Source organism: Dromaius novaehollandiae, unplaced genomic scaffold (genome assembly GCF_036370855.1).
Source record: "Dromaius novaehollandiae isolate bDroNov1 unplaced genomic scaffold, bDroNov1.hap1 HAP1_SCAFFOLD_153, whole genome shotgun sequence".
Lineage (NCBI taxonomy): Eukaryota > Metazoa > Chordata > Aves > Casuariiformes > Dromaiidae > Dromaius > Dromaius novaehollandiae.
Window position 1 is genome coordinate 20,492 of NW_026991417.1, and position 6,360 is coordinate 26,851.

At 43.3% G+C, this 6,360-nt stretch overlaps 1 pseudogene; it reads left to right on the top strand.

Annotated features, from left to right (window-relative positions):
• The first annotated feature begins 2,100 nt into the window (after positions 1-2,100).
• LOC135326429 (olfactory receptor 5J3-like) lies at positions 2,101-3,073 on the top strand (annotated as a pseudogene).
• The last annotated feature ends 3,287 nt before the right edge of the window (positions 3,074-6,360 follow it).

Below are 6,360 nucleotides of genomic sequence, written 5' to 3' on the forward strand. Positions count from 1 at the left end.
GACAGGTTGATATGGCCGAAATTACCAGTCTGCTTCAGAGCAGTCTGGGGAAAAGGCCTTCTCTACTGAACAGAAGCATCTTTTTCTCATTCCCTGTGTTTCCCTCCCCAGTGTGGAAAATGATTTTTTTTTGGTCCATGATGACCTAAGTTACTATGTAGCAGAAGAAAACAAGAAAAATAACACAGAGGGAAAAAAAGAAGAAGAAAAATCTCTTTAAAAATGTGAGGAAGAAAGTCCATTTGTATAACTGCACAAGAAGAGAGGACAGATTATCTCCACAGGGAGCACAAAGGACATTTTAATTGTCCCGCTGTGTCTTGCCTTGTGTTCAGATGCTGTGGCCAACCAGGAATTCTACACCCAAATGGAGCACAAGTATTTGAAAAACATGTTACTTGCTAAAATATCTCCTTTCTGACAAGGAGCAGGAGATTTTCCTCTCCCACAAATAAGCTGTGTCCCTGATTCAGCTAAAGATGCACTGTGTCTTCCCTTCTGGTTTTAGAGAACAGAAATTCCTTCTTATTTGGAGACAATAGAGAATATGCACCTTGCAGTCAGAGCTGCGTTATTTTCTTCCTCTTCCTCTGCTTCTTTTACAGGAGAGTTCATTGACAAGAGAAGCAACACTGACACACCCAGAATGCTAAGACGTGAGTGGTAAGGTAAGAATAGTGAGTTGCAAATACAAATTCTTTTGACAAGCCTGAATGCAGAAGATGAGCTATTTCATACCTTTGCTTTATATCATGAGGGAAGTGGGAATTTCCTTCTTCCTCCTCCCCCCCATCTATCAATACAGGTATTCTTGAGAATAATCTCTGATTTTTTTTTCAGACTGTGAGAGCTTGCTTTAGGAGCTTTCAAAGCAGTAGCTTTCTCATTTTGCTGGGATTCCATTTGGCATAATTACCATGAGAACAAACTCTTTGATTGAAGGTAATAATTTCCAAATGAGCTAACACCTTACTGGACACAGTCTAGGAAAATCTATGAGCTCAAAAAAGCATTAAAACTGTGTTAAAACTGGTGGTGGAAAAATGTCTGAAAAGTGAAAGGGGAAAAATTGTTTCTTATGCCACAAAGAGTGGGACAGAAGGTTTTTCAGTTAAATTGCAATGGGAAAATTTGAGTTAAAATTTAGGAGAAAACTTAATAATCACTAACTTTTTAAGAACAAACATAAATGGCTAGGGATTGTGTGAAAACTATGCTACTAGAGAGTTTAAAGAACAAAGTAGGCAAGGGTTTCTGGGAATCACATTGGTGGAGTGCATTCTTCCTTGGAAAAATAAAAATGGACAAGATCAGTTATTCCAAAGTCTCTTCATAATTTTGTATTCCTGGGCACAGAAAGCTTATCTCCAGACTGCTAAAACAGAACATGCTTGAGAAGTCAGCTGATTATAATTTTCACATTAGTTTCAGATTTACAGAAGCAACAGCAGACCATAAGCTCTGCTTTTTTCAAGCTGAAATGCCATTAATGCTTATAGGTCAGCTTTTCCAAGCAACCAGCTTTTGCCTGTTGCTTACCATAGTTGCTCCAAAATACCATTTTTGGCATAGTGGTAAGCTACAGACTTCTTTGGCCCCTTTTTTTTGGTTTGAGAGATTTTCCTAGTTTAGCATGTGTTTATATCTCAGCAATGTACAATGTTAATTACCTAGACTATGTCTATCAAAACATGTGAAAAAAGCATTTCTAGAGTATGATCCAAGTTATCTTTGAGTGAACATCTAATATAGGTGGGGTAAAACAAATACTATGGAGCTAATGCCTGCAGTGCAGATGACTGCTGTAGAAGTTAAATTAAGCATTTGGGGAGGGAAAAGTAGTGAAGTTTGCAGGAACAGGTGCAATTTGTTAACCTGTGCTCCTTCAAAGTACACAGAAAGAAAATACATTTTTAAAAGGCAGGAAATGTCTCTGAGATAATCTAAGTTCAAAACTTGAAAAATATGAATAGGAAGATATATGCAAAATTAAGCCTTCATCCTCAGTCAGCTTGACTAGAGCCATGTTGGCAACCTGACAGTCACCTTGCATTTGTCTTGTTTTCTTCAGTGTAACCCTGGCTTTCTCACCCATGATAGATGGCAGAAGGGAATCACTCTGTGGTGACAGAATTTATCTTGTTGGGCTTCACAGACAACCAGAGGTTGCAGGTCCTCCTCTTCATGGTGTTTCTACTGATCTATCTGTTCACCCTAGTGGGAAATCTAGGGATGATTGTGCTCATCTGGATCAGCTCAAGGCTCCACACCCCCATGTACTTCTTCATCAGCAGCCTTTCCTTCTTAGATGTCAGCTACTCCACCATCATTATACCCAGCACTCTGATGACCTTTGTGGCAGAGACAAAAGTCATATCGTACACAGCATGTGCATCTCAGCTCTTCCTGTTCTGCATTGCAGTGACGGGAGAATTCTACCTCCTGGCCGTGATGGCATATGACTGGTTCATAGCCATCTGCAACCCCTTGCTTTACCCTGTCATTATGTCCAGGAAGTTCTGCATGCTCCTTGTGTGCGGCTCCTGCTTCATGAGCTGTGTGAATGCAACTGTTCAGACGACATTTATATTCCGCTTGTCCTTCTGCAAGTCCAACATCATCAACCATTTCTTCTGTGACCTGGCCCCCACATCCTGAAACTCTTGCTCTGACACATCACTGATCTTGTCCATTTTGTCTGTGATACTATGCTTATCACCGCCACTGTTCTCCTCATTGTCATCTCCTACATATGCATCGGGGTCACCATCTACAAGATTAAATCTGCCAAAGGCAGATGCAAAGCTTTCTCCACCTGTGCTTCCCATATGACTGGTGTTACCATGTTCTATGGGACAGGCTCCTTCATGTACTTAAGGTCCAGTTCAAAATACACTGTGGAGCATGACAAGATCATCTCTGTATTTTATACCCTGGTAATTCCCATGCTGAACCCTATGATTTACAGCCTGACCTGAGGAACAAGGAGGTCAAAGAAGCCCTTCAAAGGACAATAGCAAGGCTGTATTGTTCTCCAAGAAAACAACAGATTCAGGACTCCAAGCAGAACTGAGAGACAATGATGTGTCCTTATTGTTGAAACAGGTGAATTAAATACGCAGGAAGGTGGGTTCCCCCCTGCCAAAGAGAAAGGAAAAGGGAGCAATATCCAAGACTGCCTGTTGCCACATCTGTTTTTTGTGAAAGAGCGTTGCTAAGCAAACACCCTTCCTATTGCAGGGCTCCCTCTTTTCCCTCACCCCTAAGAGAGGGATGTGTCGTCAGCAGTCCTCAGGAACTAACTTTTCAGATGTGATGTAGCATTACTCCATAATGTAGCAGTGCCTCATGCCTGATCTCATGCTGTGACCTCTGCAACTACAGACGCTGTCAGACAAATTCACTGGGAATAATTATACGCATTCTTGTTTGCTTGTTTATTTATTTGGAAGCCAAAGATATTAGGATGTATCTTAAGATATTTGCTGTATAGAAGTCTAAAAATGAGTTAGGCTTTCTGGGTTCCTTGTTGAGGTGGCACCCTTTCTGGGTGCCAGTTGAGTCTAAGTTTTAGTGGCAGCTCCACCAAGCTCTTATGTTAGATCATACCACACTTCCATGCAGGATGACCCTATGTGATGGTTATGTGCTGCTGATTTCTACATACGCCCAGGTAATACCTGCAGTGGTGGGTGAAGGAAGAAATCAGCTGCCAGGAAAGAGCAGATCACCTCCCATCCTTTCATCTCTTCCCACTAGGATTTCATAAAGTGAAATCCTGATACTAAGTTTAATGTAAGAGACCAACACAAAAGCTATGCCCTGGGGTATTGGTCCTTCTCCCAGATATGATGAGAAGGTCCTTCATGGTAGTGGGTGAAACTGGGCCAATCTACATTGTGACTGATGGTCAGACCACTTACCGAGCACTTCTCTCGAATAAAATCTTACCCAAAGAAATCAGCTGAATGCATAATTATGATGTGGGAAGTAAATCCTTATTTACAGCAGGACATGTAGCAAAGGAGGTGCTTGCTGTTCTTGTGGTGGGAATCTGCCTCATTAATGACATGGCATAGGGAGTCCTGCAGGATGAACCTCAGGAAGAAGAAAACCAAACAAGGCAACAGACCCAGCATATGGAACCAAGTAGTCAAGAACAGGCCATGATAAAAACAGAGATTAGTAGCTTGGTGGCATGGGGGGTTCATGGTTAGCTGGTGGGTGAGAATGAGTCTTTTTTCAGGCTTTATCCTTTATGTAAGAGGATGTGTACCTGGGGAGATTGGATCACTGCACATCCCTGTGCTCAGGGCTCCCCAACAAGCCAACCGGGAATGGCAACTGGGCCCCACCCAACCGCTACCAAGCTCCCCACAGATCTCATTAGGATAGTCCAATTCTAGGAAGAGATTCCTATGCTGCTCTCCCCACCCCCACCCCCCTCCCCCCGGGCAAATTCAGGAGGTAGTGTGGGAAACAATAGATAATGAAATACAGGTTTCAACAATAGCCTGGTTTAAAATAGAAGCCTTACAACAAACTGGGGAAAGTACCTAGCAGCAGAAGACCAAAACAACTGGGTTTGGTACAGAAAAGATGATTGGCTTTTACTCAACATCACTGCCATAGCAATATCTAGACTCTGCATACTTCTTAATGATACCATAAAAGGGGTCCTACAAACCTGGGAGGTGCAAAGTCTAGTGGCAGCCACTGGGAATACAAAGGAGCAGACCCAGGTCAACTAATTTTCAATTGTAATGGTGTGGGCATCACCAGGGGAAATCATTCATCTTCACCATAGATACCTTTGGAGAACGTTATCAGGTAGCAAACAGAAAAAAAATGGGAAAAAGTGAAATGGCGGTGGCAAACACACTCAGAGGCCTCAGTGGTACTGAATGCCACCTCAGTAGATTTCAGAATCACGCTTAGATTCACCTAGTGGTTGTGTTGATCTGTTTACCCAAATTGCATCCAGCCCATCTGGGTGAGCGCGAGTGCATATCAGATCCCTATCTCTGGTCTGGAATTAATTAAAGGAGGAAAAGAGGAGAGGAAGTTTAGGAAACTTATGGAGGGAAAATATATACCTCACTTCAGCATAGAACGTCAGAGTCAGGCCCAGACAGTGATTTACTCTAAATGGTTTGGTGTTCTGGGAACAGGCATTGTCTGAAAAAATAGAACACTAATTGCCCGAGGACTTAGAAATAAATACTTAACACCAGCTGACATGACACTGCATTGAACTGAAACTGACCTTTGATAATCAAGAAGTGGCCTTGGTCTGGCTTTCTACATTGCAGTGTCACTTGACAATCAACATAGACCTGTTGCAGAAAGGACTACCAAAGAGCACTACCCAGGCCTGCAGGAGCCAGATCAGATCTGCAACATCTCAGGGACCTGAGCCTATAGGCAAAATGAGGACTCACTCTAGCCGCATGATCCCATGGGATAACAAAAGCATTGCACCCAGCTGTCAGTATCCCATGACTCTGTGGCTGGGGAGATACTGAATGCACATCAGAGCCAAAGAACTAGAACTTTCTGCACACACTATTACTCTTAACGAAGCATAATTGATGGTGCTTTAGCACGTACATACTGTACTGCCTCTAAAAGGTCATGGCGGTGCCATCCATGTCAAGAGGTCAGACTGCAGCTACCTGCACGCTCATGATGAATGAGCCCAGTTAGGAGAGGGGCTATTGGAGGATGCATCTATGTAATGAAAAATATGTGGCCACGACCACCCCTTCCACCCCACTGCTGCTTAGTGTCAAACCCAAGTGGGTTGGGGTCTTCTTTGACTATGAAGCTGGAAAAGTCTCCTTTTATAACATGACTAAACATTCTCATATCTACACTTTTCATGTCATCTTAGCTGAGTCTGTCTGTCCCTTCTTCTATCCAGGCATATGCATGGGTCATATTAATGTTGACCCACTGAGTATGTGGCAGACAAGATGAGTGAACTTTTGCCTTAAACATTTCTTGGTACATAAGGTGCGAGCCTTGCTGCGCACGTTGCAGATTTTGCAGGAAACCATAACCCCGAACAAGCCATCTGTTCCCAGTGGAAACAGGACGGAGCTGCTGTGACCCCTGAAACGCTCTCCCTGCGACCACTCGGGACACACTGAGCCTGCGCCAAACCAGACCACAATTGGGCGGACACTTTTGGACCTGGACTGTAAATTATTGCCGCTTAGCACAACTTCTATAAAACTTGCTTAGCATGAGTAGCTAAATTTGCTGAAGCCTTAGGCCGCACTCCTAGTTCAGTCAGAAAGGGCCCCAGAGCTGGTGCAGGTGGGAAAGACAAGGGGGTTACCAGCCGTTTGCATTCCC